Below are 15,517 nucleotides of genomic sequence, written 5' to 3' on the forward strand. Positions count from 1 at the left end.
CCACGATCAACTTCTAATATCAAACACTGGCCACAATGTCGAGATCTGGGATGCGACGCCATGCACGTATCCATGTCCGCAATTGTTGTCTTTGCTGTCCTATATCGAAAAATGTTGCTAGCAAAAATAGAGGAAATTTGTAGCATATATGTCAATCTCGCTGCTTTGTATCATGGATTTCCAGTGGCATCCATCTTCATTTCAATGGCATATATAATGGATCCACTCTCTGTGTGGGCGAAGAAAATTATGGGATATACATGTACTGGTGAATATATGCTGGGATTGTCAAGTACTACTGCTACCATGTTGGCTGTATACCAAAATCTTCAATTTTGGGGTTTGCATCCTCCGTGACAATTGGTGTATAGTCCCCTTGTGTATGAATTGGATGTGCCTTTCTCCACCTAGCGGAAGCAGAGCTGATCATGAATGTCACAATCCGGATTTCAAGTAAATCTACCAAATGAGGGTTAGCCAGCTTTGTATGTCTTGCCACATTTACCCATAAGGCGCCTTCTCTAGCTAGGGGCAATAATTCTCCTAACTCCGTATTTGGTGCTCGGAGAGGATATGGTACATAAGGCTGTTTTGTAGATGTAATGTTAGAGTAAGGTTTTGGCAGGATCCGCCTGGTAGGTTCAAATGGTGTTATTTGCATTAACACCTTAAACATTAACTTTGGCTTCAATAATGGATTTCCTGCATGATAAATCTTTCATATTTTGTAGTAGACAAAGACTTAAGAACAGTATCATCAATAAAAGGCTAAAGGTTGTGGTAGAGTGTGACATACCTCTTGAGTTGGCCATGGTGGAGATGGTTGAGGTGCCAAAAACTCCTCGAAGGTGAGAGTGTTAGTGGGAAATTCTAATGGAAGAGAAAGAAGACAGGAGAATATACAATCTTCCTGATATTTTTCACTAGGAGAAACAGTAGGGTATGGATTTAGTAATTTACTAGATACAGAGGAGAACATGGGATAAGTTAGGAGATGAGATGAACTTGGGGTTTCCTCTGGAGCCTCTTCGGAACTAGGGGGTGTGTGGGTACGTTTGTTGAGCTTCATAAACTAGAGTTCTATGACTTCCGCAAGAGATATGTCAAGATATTCAATGTGTATTTTATCAAAGTTATAGACAATTGTTGTCAGCATGGCTTCTAGATGTTTATGTATATAATGATAAAGTTTATGTCAAGATATTCAATGTGTATTTTATCAAAGTTATAGACAATTGTTGTCAGCATGGCTTCTAGATGTTTATGTATATAAGGATGGTAGACGATAGATTCATAGAGGTTTAGGTGTTGATGCGTATTATACACCTCTACCCACCCATGAATGATTATCCATTCATAACTTCGAGCTACAACCTCATAATGGGCCGGTGTAACAGGAATATCATCTAGTACAGACAGGTCAAGTTTATCCACATTGCTGTCCAAGATGTCTAAATTTTGCAACACTCGACACCAACGACGTAGGTTGAGCACAATAGGGTGTAATGGATAGAAGAATACATCTTTGGGATCAGTTAGTACTAGGTCCCCCTGGAAGATACCCATAATAATGGTAGGGTCGACATCGCATTCTGTATTTTTTCTAATTAGTGTTAAATCTCCTAGGCTTATGGTTTTAGATAGATTTATTTCATATTGAAGTAAAGAGAGTGTTAGTGTAGACAAAAAGAGAGTAAGAGTTTGAGGAGGGGCCCGAGGAGTCACTGACACAACGAACCTATCTCCGAGGCTCGCTCAAGAAGCAAGCGCAACCCGTCTATAGGCTCATGTCTTTCACTTCATTCTCGAACAACTAACTGGCACTCCAGTTCCTATATCCTTGAGTCTTTGGTTATTAGAAGATTGGAAATTGGTGTTTCTCTAACCATTCTGGTTGCGTCTAATTCCTCAAATCTTAGTGTGGCATCTTCTTGTGCCCTTCTGGCCTGATGCTTCCAACTCATGAGATTCTTCAATCTTTTAAAGCCTTTCAGTAGCCAATGCTTGGCTGGTTTGGAGTTACTAAGTAATCTATAGCATTTCCTATTTGTGGGTATTGATCAGCTTCTCCATCTCCAAATATTTGGCATTGATTGTCTCATTCAAGGCCCTTACTTTCTCTGCATTTGCTTTGTTTGTTTGTTCCCGTTCTATCTGAAGCTGGAGCACTGTGTGATCAGCATCTTTGAGACTCAAAAGAAGCAAGCGCAACTCGTCTATAGACTCTTGTCTTTCACTTCGTTCTCCCGGACAACTAGCTAGCACTCCAGTTCCTATATCCTTGAGTCTTTGGTTGTTAGAAGATTGGAAATTGGTGTTTCTCTAACCATTCTGGCTGCATCTAATTCCTCAAATCTTCGTGTGGCATCTTCTTGTGCCCTTTTGGCTGATGCTTCCAACTTATGAGATTCTTCAATCTTTTAAAGCCTTTCAATAGCCAATGCTTGGCTGGTTTGGAGTTGCTAAGTAATCTGTAGCATTTCCTATTTGTGGGTATGATCAGCTTCTCCATCTCTAAAGATTTGGCATCGATTGTCTCATTCAAGGCGCTTACTTTCTCTGCATTTGCTTTGTTTGTTTGTTCCCATTCTGTCTGAAGCTGGAGCACTGTGTGATCAACATCTTTGAGACTCAAGAAGCAGGCGCAACTTGTCTGTAGGCTCCTGTCTTTCACTTCATTCCCGGACAACTAGCTGGGACTCTAGTTCATGTATCCTTGAGTATTTCGTTGTTAGAATATTGGAAATTGTTGTCTCTCTAACCATTCTGGCTACATCTAATTCCTCAAATCTTTGTGTGGCATCTTCTTGTGCCCTTCTGGGATGATGCTTCCAACTCATGAGATTCTTCAATCTTTTAAAGCCTTTTAGTAGCCAATCCTTGGCTGGTTTGGAGTTGCTAAGTAATTTGTAGCATTTCCTATTTGTGGGTATTGATCAGCTTCTCCATCTCCAAAGATTTGGCATTGATTGTCTCATTCAAGGCCCTTAATTTCTCTACATTTGCTTTGTTTGTTTGTTCTTCTCATTCTCCCTGAAGCTGGAGGAGTGTGTGATCAGCACCTTTGAGGGTTACAGATATAGATGTCATGTTTGTTTTTAGTTCCTCTTCCTTGACTTGGAATGTACTTTGTACCTCCTGAAGCTTTTGAGTATGGATGTTGGCCTGTCCCTTAGTGTGTGTAACTTCTTTTGAGTATGGATGTTGGCCTGTTCCTTAGTGTGTGTAACTTCTTTTTGAATATGTTCTTTGGCTTGCTCCACTTGCGCCTTTAGTTCTATATTTTCTTTAATTCTTTGTACTATCCCTAGGTTGGAAAGGTGTTTGTTATGCTTGCAGGATCTATGGAGGAAGAAATGATCCTTGGATGATCTTGGATTTGCACCAATAATTGTAATATCTAGTGGGAAAAGAGGGTTGCACAACTCAATGAGGGAAATGATATCATTACCGTGCCCTTATGGAGCCCAATAAACAAGGGAAAGCAGGCTATGATTGATGGTATGGAAACACCAATGCCAAAGAAAGTAGCTCACGTACCAGAGAAAGCGTCAACATTACAGTCCCTATGCAAAAAATAGCCAAAGTCACCAATGATTCAACAGTGGGTGTCTAAGAACCAACTATGAGCCCAGAAATATTATGAATGCAAAAGGCGTAATTAGGGAATTGGGGCAAAAAGTTTGAGCTATAGACAAGGGATAGAGATGGCCTTCCAATGTTAGTCAGCAGTATTCCAAACGTAGCCACCATCCACAAGGCACTTAAAAGCAATGGATTCGAAGGGATTTGATAAGCTGCACAAGGCTATTACCAGGACAATATGACAATATGGGTACCCAAGTCCTACCCAAAGTTCAGTACTGCAAATACTTTCAGTATCCATTACTCAAAAATGGATACAAGGTAAAAATGTTTAATCTTCATGCCATGAAACATGATCATTCCTTTCATTTGTATTCAACCAATGTTTGACTACATGATTGAGTGTTTGAGCATGAAAGGAACATAGGGTATCAACCTTGCATGCACCCAATAGAAATCAGTTCATGCCATGAAACAGTCTAAAACAGTTCATGCCGTGAACTGGTCCTAAATGGTTCACATCGTGAAATAGTTTAAAACAGTTCACAGCGTGAACTGGCTCTAATTGGTTCACGTTGTGAACCGCCTTACTACTTCATAGCGTGAAATGGTCACCTTCCCTCGGCCAATCATAGAATGCCATGTGGCATACTTCATTAAGATAGCCGCCTAGGCCGACGGCCGCTACATAAAATTGAATTTTTTCTTTTTCTTTTTTGTGCATTCTGCTTTTGTGAATTCTTCAATGTGTGCATCACCGTGCATTGCCGCTCATCATCACTCTGTTGATTCTAAAGTGCTCGTCTGCCCACGTATTCAGTCACTTCGGGTGGTTGAGGTGGGAGCTTGTGCCTTACATTTGTGTTCGTCTTTTCGTTTCTTGCTTTCTTTTAAGTATTGCAAATCGCATGTCATGATTAATTCTTGCAAACGATCCAAGCTGTGGTTGCTCTGCTTGCATGCATATGATCTTGTATTTTACACACAAGACATAAAATAATCACTCACAACAACGTAACTCTCAATATGTTGAAAAATCACAAGTTTACACAAGAGACTTGGTGCAAAAACCTGCACTTTCATGGGTCAAAAAACCTACAATGTCAAGGGGTTCAAACCCTGCTATCTCATGGTTTTTACCTTCTCATCATGGTTTTGACTATCTCACGGTTTTAACCATCTTACGGACTAACTACCTCACAGCTGAACCTTCTCTCACGGTTTTGACCTTCTCACGGTTTTAGCCATCTCACTGACTAATTGTCTCACCAGTTGAACCTTCTCATGGTGTTCACCATCTCACGGAAATCGAACCCTGATATCTCACGGGCAAATTCCTGCACTCTCACGCTTTACACCTTCCCGCTTGTAGACTCACACCTTGTTATTGCTCACCCCACTAACACCCTCCTCATCAAATATAACACACACACATACTCAAAAAGAAGAAGAAGAAACAAAGGCAACAACCACATGTTCTCACTAGTCAGTAGGACTATCTCTCTTATCATTGTTACAGATGTCAGCCTCCACTACCTCTAAACTGGAAGTCAAGGAGACTTCGGCTGTCACACACAAGCTAGAGCTATAGGATCACCTATAGACAGGAAGAAGAGACCATCATCATGTGGTCCAAAACTATGCTATTTGGAGCAATATGCACAGACGTTCCATGGCTCAATCATTAGCAAGGACGTCCAAACTACCCATGGGAAGATAGCTTTATAGTACGACAGCGCTCGGATTATTTGCAGATCTTGGAAGACTCAAAAGTCAAGGATAAGCTAAAGAAGGTAGGCTTGGGATGCATGGCAACGTGTCTTCCCCCCACTATCAACATAAAATTGTGTGCAGAGTATCTAAAGTCCTATGACAAGGCCACTAAGAGAGGGACAGTTACCAAAACTGATGGAACCACATAATAGGTCTTACTCTCAGAGGACTTGATCCGAGAAGCCTTGAAGTTACCACCGCTAATAAAGATCCACTCTCACAACTTTGAAAAGATGCTTTTGGATGCAATGCTGAAGAGAAGCTCTTACAATTCCAACGGGGCTGAATATGAAAATATTAGGGATGAGGTGATAGAGAAAGCTTGCAGATCCATGTCTCTCATTACGCAGGTTAAACCCATTGACCGTTTACAATAGGGTTCCTCTTAATTAACAGAATTGCCAAGGTGCATGAAGAAAAGGAAGATGATTGGGCTTGATATATTTATATGGAGATGGAAAACTACTTGAAGGCACACCAATCAAAGATTTGCAACCATGGAAATATTAAAACTTAGAAATCCCACAGCTATGGTAGTTGACAAGTACACACTTCCTACTTGTGCATGGTGACCTCAAGGTGGGGCTTGTCTAGAGCTTCCCATGTCTCATAAGAGATCTGATTATGACTTGATCCCATATCTATTAATGCAATGCTCATTGCATGACTTTTAGTCGTGGAGACTTTCACCCCTGATCCATGCTGGCTTAATGTCCAGGTCATCCTCATTAAGGAGGGTTAGTGAAGCCATGTTCACATATAATACTCTCTCCTGGAGTCTCTATTTGGCCTTGGACTCTCTTGCCTTGGCTTCTTCTTGAGCTCGCTTAATTTTTTCCGTAGCTAGCTTTTTATGTTGTTTTAATAGATGCTCTTGCATGAGCATCTCTTGGGTCAGTGGTTCATAATACTTTTTAAGCTTGCTTCCTTTGACGTAACCCTCCATTTGCACACCCTTAATAGTTTCAATTTTGACTGACCCTTGAGGTGTGATTTCGGACACTCGGAAAGGTCCTAATCCTTTGTACTTGAGTTTCTTTTTTCTGGTGCTTCCGACACCATACATGAGGACAAGGTCTCCCGTTTTCAGTTCTTTTCGTTTCAGGTTATGATCAAACCAATGCTTCCTTCACAATTTCCTGACCATAATTCCATGTGATGTAATTAGCCAGGTTTCATCAAGTTTCTCTAAGTCAACCAACCTTTCGGCTAATGTATTCTCAGTTAATCGTTCTTACACTACTGCAATTCGCAATCTTGGAGCTAAGTACTCCATAGGCATTACCGCCTCAACACCATAAGCTAGAAGGAAGGGAGTATATCCCATTGCTACCGTATATGATGTTCGATATGCCCATAAAGCTGTGGTTAGCTTATGTTCCCAATCCGTGCGACTTGCTTCTAATGTTTTTGTCAAGATAGTACACAAAATCTTATTTGTACTCTTTGCTTGACCATTTCCCTGTGGATAATAAGGGGACAACTTTCGGTGGACTATAAGGAATCCAGCAAGTAAGTGATCAATCACCTCATTAATGAAATGTGAACCGTGAGATTACTAACTAATTCCAATGGGTAGCCGAATCTCGAAATGATTTGTTCATATCAGAACTTAGCCATTGTTCGTGCATCATCTCACTTAGAGGCTCTTGCCTCTGCCCATTTCGTGAAATAGTTTGTGGCCACGATCACATATCGGTCTTGTGATGTATGCGCAATTGGACTAATGGGTCCAATAAAATCAATTCCCCATTTCTCAAAGGGCTGTCTCACAATCACAGGGGTAAGTGGCATCCTGTCTCTTTGTTGCGGAATAGCAAAGACACTCTTTGTATCTTTTTACAAACTCCATGGCATCCCCGAATAACATGGGCCACCATAGTCCCGCTTGAATCACCTTGCGAGCTATAATTTCCCTAGTGAACCTCCAGCTATTCCTAATTCTGCTTCATCTAATATTGTGACAAAATCGTCTTCTCGCACACATCTCCTTAAGACATTGTCCTTACCTAGTTTGTATTAGCAATCAATGGATAAGGTGCAGCTAGATTAATAAGCTAATGCATTTTATCTTTGTTCAAAGGTCATTCTTTGCAAAAAAACATAAGCTAGATAGTTTGATATTTCTTCACTCCATTCAGAAACCATGTCTAGTTTGAACAAACAAGCATCTGGGAGGTCATCATCAACACCAGTTTCTGGTTCCCCATTTGGAATTCTCGACATATGATCAACCAACACATGCTATGTTCCCTTTCTCACCCTAACCACCATGAAGTCTAATTCCAATAGTAATAACAACCTGTGTGTGATTCTTCCTATGGTTCAAGGCTTATTCACCAAGTATAATAAAGCCTGATGGTCCACAAAGAATACAAATTTGTTGGCCAATAGGTAATGTCAATACTTCTTGAGAGCATAAACCATGGCCAAACCCTCTCGTTCTATGGTGGTATAATTTACCTCTGCATCATTCAATTGGCGACTAGCAAAGCAGACTAGGTAGTCTAATTTGAACTCACCAGGTTGTGCCAATACACATCCTATTGCAAAGTTTGATGCATCGATGTGTACATGGAATATAAGATCCTAGTTGGGTGGTCTCAGAATTGGTGCACGGGCCAGTGCTTGCTTCAATTTATCATATGCTTCTTGGCATTCTTCAATCCATTCAAAGACAATGAGTAGTCTATATAATGGTCTGGTAATTTCAGCATAAAATACTATGAAGCTATGATAATACCCAACGTGGCCCATAAACATCTATACACCTTTGTAATTAGTGGACAGGGGCAGTTCCAAGATCAATTTAACTTTGCTTTCATCTGTGGAGATACCATTCTTAGAGATAATGTGTCCCAAGATCACACTGTGTTTGACCCAAAATTGGCATTTCAAAGTATTAAGGATATACGATACAATCGACATCGCCAAACACCTTTCTCAAGAAAGCCAAATAGTCCGACCGTTGTGCACACAAATCATCAATGAATACCTCCAACCACTTTTGCAAAAAGTAGTCTTTGAAGGTTGTGCACATCAATCATTGAAACGTTGTTGGGGCATTGGTGCGACCAAAAGACATAACTTTGTAAGCAAACTTTCCCCCACATTGTATTGAAGTCCATTTTATGCTGGTCTTCGGGTGCTATAGACACCTGATTGTAACTTGAAAATCCGTCTAAGAAGCTGTAAGCTTCTTCACCACCAGCTACTCTTTCCAAAATGTGTTCAGTGTATAAGGCAGTGGGTAATGGTCCTTCCTAGTAGCTACATTGACCTTTTTGAGATCGACATAGACCTGAAGTTTCCCATTCTCCTTCGACACTATCACGATTGGTGATAGCCAATCGGTGTGTTATATCTCGTAGATGAAATCCGTAGCAACAATGATTTTATCAATTTTCTCCTTTACAATTGCTGCATATTTTGGATTCATCTGGTAATATGGTTTTTGCCTACTTAGCCTTGATCCTTCCATGATTGGGATCATGTGTTATATCACTTCAGGCAGTATGCTCTTCATCTCTTTGTAGTTCCAGGCAAAACAATCCTTAAACTCTTAGAGAAGAGCAACAAGTTCCTTTTCCTCAGCTGGAGTCAAGTCCTTATAGTGATATAAACAGGTTTGGTTTCCTCCCGTGGCTCTACAATATCAATTTCCTTGACCTCAATTGGGCCATCGTATGATGTGGATAAACCATCTTCTTTAACTCTTTTGGCTGTCAATTGGACCACTTTTCATTCGTCAATTGTGTATGTCTTGAAATGGTCCGGCATTTAGAGTAGGTATGGTTTATTCTCATCCTCTCTTTTTGTTTGAGCCATCACCTTCTTAGCCTCGTGCTCAGCTTCTGCCAAAGCTTTGTTTCATTTTCGGCACCTAGCTTTTGTAAGCTTAGGCATTTCTGGTTCTTAAAGGGTGAGTTCCTCCTTGTGTTTTCCTTCAAGGGATATCTTGCTCAACTCCTCATCCCAATTCTTAGAAAATTCATCATGTACCTTAGTAGCATGTACCTCAGCCACTCGGCATCCATGGGTTTCCTTTCGAAGGGTATTTCATCAAGAGCGATATACTGTTTCTGCTTTCGCCATCTTCTAAGGCGTTGGGCACTAGTATGGCCTTGTGATCCAGTCCCTTATAAGCTGGAAGATTCCTCCTCTGATTCCTCTTCAATTGCACATTGACCATATAGACAGAGGTAGTGGGAACATTCCCAGATTCAACATATCGGGTCCCTTGGGGCTGCATAACATCTATTGTGGCCAGCATATGCATCCATATTTTATCGAAATCTAGAGGAGGTAGCGACGCATACATTTCATCTTCTTCTTCCTCCTTTGAAAATTCCACCGTGGGCTGACATACTTGCACGGATGTAGTTCACTCGATTGTGACCGAATCATTACCAAACAATTTCCCTTCCATTGGGTGTGCTTTCCATGTTCGCAGATCTATCTTTAGGATTTGTGAGTCCCTTCAAACATACACATGGTCTAATGTCCAATCATGCACCAATTTGGATTCCCTCGTGAAGGGTCTTCCCAAGATTATGTCATATGACTCTGGTTGGCGCAAAAAGTCCATTACAAGAAATGTATGACAATAGCAGAATGTAAAGAGTTTAAGTCGCACATTCTCCAAAAGCCCCATGGGTCTTGAAGATGTTCCGTCTACCATTTTAATGATAAGATCCACTCTTTTCAGATCAAGTTTTTCCCAATCCTCCCAACATTCTTTTGTGATGATGCTAACTCCCGCTCCACCATCCAAGATAGCCAATGCTTGGTATCCATTATGATGAATTGGGATTGTAGCATTAGTGTCGTCACTTTCATAATACCGCCCCCAATCGATTGATCGGTATCTTGACAAATCTAGGTGTTCTTTCCCCTGCGTGTTTTAAGTTTCTTTTTGCTAGAGATGACTGGATCTCCTCTCCAATGGTTGTTGGCTTTAGTCCTCCCTCTACCCATTCTTTTATGTCTGCCCATAATATTGGTGAACTACGTAGTAGCAGTTGTCCCAATGGCATTTGAAAGGAAGTGGACAGCACAGCTACTACGAGACTGCCTATGTCTCTAGGCTCTCTGACAAGTGAGGGTTCCTTCCACGTGTGTGTCTATATCCACCCCTAGGGAATAAATGAATGGACACATCCTGCTCAACCTCCTCAAACATTCTTGCCATAAGGTTTCCTTGAGATCCTTCTTCAAACTCTTCTAGAATTGAAGTAGGTATATCCAATTCTTTAACCCTTATCAGCTTGTTTCTTGGATACATTTTATCCCTGGCCTGATTAGCCCTTAATTTGGCTTCATAAAGTCGGTGGCACTCTTCTACTAGGGCCCTAGCTTCTTCAAGATTTCTTATCTCTTCTTCAGCATTTGGGTATTCACCAATCCCCTTAGGGTTTGCTAGTTTTTCTCTTTGCGCCTCCTGGGCAAGCTCGTCTGATTTTGGCGCTTGATCACTCTCTTCCCTTGATTTGGTGGATCCGATGTCAATAGTATCTTCTTCAAATCCATCCTGAATCGTGACCCTCATGTCACCCTTACCCACTTTTCACTCTCCTTCTCCTGGCAATTCTAGAAGTGGTGGCATCCGCTAGGTTCTTCCCTGTGTCCCCTCCCCTAGTTGGGCTTACGCTCCTATCACAGTACATTCAGTGCATGATATTTCCAGGCTGCACACTTATGGTCCTGATAGTGGCCTGGTTAGAAGTGGAAGCAGAACCACTTACGCAATATGGGCAGTCTTTAATCAAATGATCAACCCCACATTTAGTACAAGTAAGCATTGGCATGTCGTTAGGTGGTGCAGCCATTTGCTGAGTTTGATGCGCATGAACCACATTCTTGTTAGGACATTATGCTATTCGATGATGTCCACCATAACCAAAACATTGTAGTGGCCCCCTTCTCATATTTGTGTTTATGTCCTTACCTTTCCATTGTACCATGGTTTGGAACATTGGTACTGGCGTGTTATTTTGTAAGACATAAAATTCAGGTGCAATCTCCGCAGCTTCCTCATAGTACTCACACTATTGATTTCTACCTCACGCACCATTTCACCCTCATCTGGATGTCTCCTCAATCAACACTTTGTTGATTTTAGCTTGTGGTGGTTGTGGCGATAAAACATGTGGCAGAGGTGACGTGTCCTACATTTGAAACATCCCCCTAGGTAAATAGGATGGGTTTGATTGTCCTGCAACTGTAGTGATTTGCACTGGTGGTTTTGGTAAGGCTAGTGGTGCCCTACGGTTTGGAATTTCAGACACCTGCACATGGAAGTGTCATGGTTTTCTAATTTTACACAATGAGCACAATAGAGTAATGGCCTTACTCTTAATTGAGGGCATTCAGTGGTGGTGTGATTCATTCAAGTCACATTGAACACCATACCAGATCTCTACGAGGGTAGAGATGAGCATGCCCATGTCCTAATGCTTTTGTTCCATCCTTCACCTTCAATTTGTCCAGTATGACATTACTGAGTTCATCCACAGTCATGTTCCCAACTTGCTTAGTTCGAGTTCATGTGTTTTGGTGACTCAAAACTTGTGAAGTCATTGCTGTCTGCTAAAGCTGCCTTGACACCTTCAAGCTGTGGCGATTCAAGCATATTATCTTCATATTTGATTGCCAACTTACAGCATGCATCTAGAGTAGCCAGTCGGTAGATAATCATGCATTTTGTGATCTTGGACTCCTCTCCAAAAGCAAGGCAACAACTGATATCAGTTAGCCTCTCCCATAGTTTGCATCTTGAATTCAAGTGCTTTAGCCGCCAGGATGCATAGTCTCACATAGACTCATTTTCTTTCTGTTTAATATTATGCAGTTGTGCCACAGGGCTCCATATGTCACCACTTCGGGCAAAGCTTGGCATGCACGAACACATTCTTGAGCGACGAGTGAAATTGATCTTATCTTCTGGCTTGAGGGTTCAAAACCATTGATAAGCCTTTCCTTCTAGGGTCAGTGTGAGAAGGCATGAACCATGGTTACATCACTTATTGGCCTGCAGGTTTCGCATGTGGACTCAAACATCTCAACATGTTGGATCGGGTCCCCATCCCCCTAAGAACTTTTGTATGAGCTTTAAAATGATGTGTGGCTTCATTTTGGATGGTCTGGTTTCTAGAGTAGTGCCTAGTTCCCTAACCATTCCTCGGCCCATTTTCGCAGCCATATTCAACAAATCTGTCCTTCTGGCCACATTAAGATCTACATTTGATTCCACCATTGGTCTTTGAGAAGCTACTCCCCCCCTGCCTGGTTCAAGCCTCCGTTGTTCGTCTTTGTAGAATCAAGAGCTCCATGTCCTATAAGAATGTGGGATGATTGATCATTTTCTCTAAGTCTTTCTTAGTGTACAAGCGGTCCTCTACTTCCATAGTTTTCCTAGAAAGGTTATTCCCTTTGTTCTAGGTATCAAACCCTCCTCTGCTCTTGGCCTTTCATTAATGGGCTCTAAATTTGGGATGTCTCCCTCAGTCTTGCCCATGACCTTTCTGGTTCCTTGCCACGTGATTGAAATGGATTCACATTTTCCATTTCCTTTTGTTCGGCTAGCTCTTCGAGTATCGAGCTCTTGTTTCCTTAAGATCAGTTCTCACAGTTGTCGCTCTACTTTAGCCCTTTTCAAATCTAATTCTACTTCCTCTGACGTTGGGAAGAATACTTGACTTATCCTCGTCGCGCTTTCAATTCTCTTCTCATCTTGGGAGTTCCCATGTTAAACAGCCTAGAACTTGAAGGTTGGGTTGCTAATTCTTGCCTTGGACCTAGTCTAGCGCTGGTTGACGGGCCTATATACGCAGATTTTGCTTCCTCATCGTTGGTGGTTTGGAGACCAAAAAATCCCCGGGCTCTATCAATGATACCACTGGATCTTATAGGGGAAGGTGGTTTTTCCTCTTCTCCAAACCCAGAGAATCGTAGCCCTTCTTCCATGGATTCTTCACTAATTGTATCAATGGTGGTCAGATTCCTCAAAACACTCAATTGAGTGCTTGCTGAGTGGCCTGAACCAACACTCTTTTAATAGGAAGATCTTGGGTGGTTCGATGCACTATTGTCAGAAGTAAGGTCATCTTCAATGAGTTTGCTAGACCTCAAGTGCATGTGAATATGATTTAATAAGCTAATTTGCTACCCCAAACGAATTTTGGTAGGGCTCTGTGCGGTTCACGTTGTGAGATCTAATTGGTTCACGTCGTGAAACAATGTTTCACGTCGTGAAGTATTCTGTGCTAGTTCACAGACAAAAATTATGTAGGACCCATTTAGTCAAAAATGTTAGGATAAGGCGACCTATTTTTAGCAAGGTAATCCCATGATTTTCATCTCGCTGATTGCGAAAGTGGTTCACGTCGTGAGATAGCAAGAAATCATTCACGTCATGAACCGTTTTCTTGCACTTTCACATGTTAAGTTCCCGCGTCGACAGAGAGGAGTATGGGTGCAAATTATCTATCCAGATGCTCCAAAATAGTTGTGCCAGTCTCATAAGGAGTGTAATCCAAGTTCAAAACACAACTAATGGCTCCTTATTTTTATAAATTTTTGTGGATTTTTCAAAAAAACAAAAATAAAGTATCACCTTGCTCGTTCATGTTCACGAATTTGGTGATACAAACATCAAAATTGAAAGAAAAAAATGGTGTAGCTTTCCTCTAGGGTCACCCCAATACTCACCCACAAAACAAAAACAACCAATTTCTCACAATCCTTCACTTCCACTCAAACATTATCCATTCTACACAATGTACTACCAGAATGCAAAGGCAATGATGAAACTTGTATAGTGGGAGCTGAAACTCAAGGAGGACGAAAGAAACAAGGGTGTTTCACCGGCAACGATGCCAAAAATGTTATGGGCTACCACACCTCCCAAGAAAGAACTCTAAGCATTCACCTTAGTAAGAAGCAATAGATCACAACCGTCGTAGGGAACTTACCAATGCTTCGAGCTCATGTCCCTTGAGGTCTCCAAGCTCACTTCGAGAAGCTCCAATCCTCCAAGCTTTACCTCCACACTATTCACCGTAGAGTTAATCACACCACCACACAAGGCAATCTCTCTCTCTCTCCCCCTCACTTCTCTACACAAGCATGCAAGCATAGAGAAGGCACATGTACTAGATTACACTCTCACACTCTCTCTCTCCAAATAAGGCAAGAACTCTCATAGCACAAAGGGGGATTGTGTCCATTCATTATGAAAAAATACCTTATATACAATTGGCCCTTATTCACACTTGGGCACCTAAAACTCACTAACTAAGGCCTTGGGTGACCAATATCTCATAATGTTACAACTTTTATAGTGCCTTTGCATGACACTTATTAATGTCCTCAAATGGAGGAGCATAATTGTTAATCCTATAACTAGGATTAACATCCTCCCCCCCCCCCAATTGGATGGCATCTTAACTACCATTATAGTTAAATTACATGCATTAAGTCTATGTCTCCACATGTTGCATTTAATGGTCTGCTTGTGAGACACACTCACATAGTCTATTTCAGTTTACTTTAGCAAACTATATGTATGGATCACAACTTGCTTGTCATGTCCTCCGACACTGTAGTCCAAGTCCCAATCCGAGCTTACATCTTGGAAACAAGGGTGAAGTTATCAAACCAATCACATTTTTTGCATCTTTGAAACAGTCTTCATGCCAGCTATGTCTCAGTATACGTTGCCAAAATGTTATCAATGAAGTTAACTATCAAGCCAAGTTTACCTGTCCTCCAACCAATCACTATATGTGAGTTCATAGCGGTCAATGGTGTGTGTGTTTTTGCCCACCTTGCTTTTATCACTTGTGTGTAGCCTTTTCTCCACCTCACATTGTAAACAAATATATTTCTTCCATGTTGGTGATCTTTGATGTCATCTTTGTACTATTCATCGAATTGATATGTCAAAATATATCCTCTCTTAATTAGAATAATGGATTTATTTTCCTTTTATTTGAAAATTTATTAATTTTGATACATATCTAAAAGTAATTTGATTTTTAAACCGTCAATTTATATTTTTACTTGTTGATTTATTTATTGAGTCATATATTACATATTTATCTTTTATAATACACATGTAATAATGTAAATTAACAAGAAATTTATATTTAAAATTTCT

This window comes from Cibotium barometz, chromosome 1 (assembly GCF_041138505.1).
Source record: "Cibotium barometz isolate CiBa-2024 chromosome 1, ASM4113850v1, whole genome shotgun sequence".
Lineage (NCBI taxonomy): Eukaryota > Viridiplantae > Streptophyta > Polypodiopsida > Cyatheales > Cibotiaceae > Cibotium > Cibotium barometz.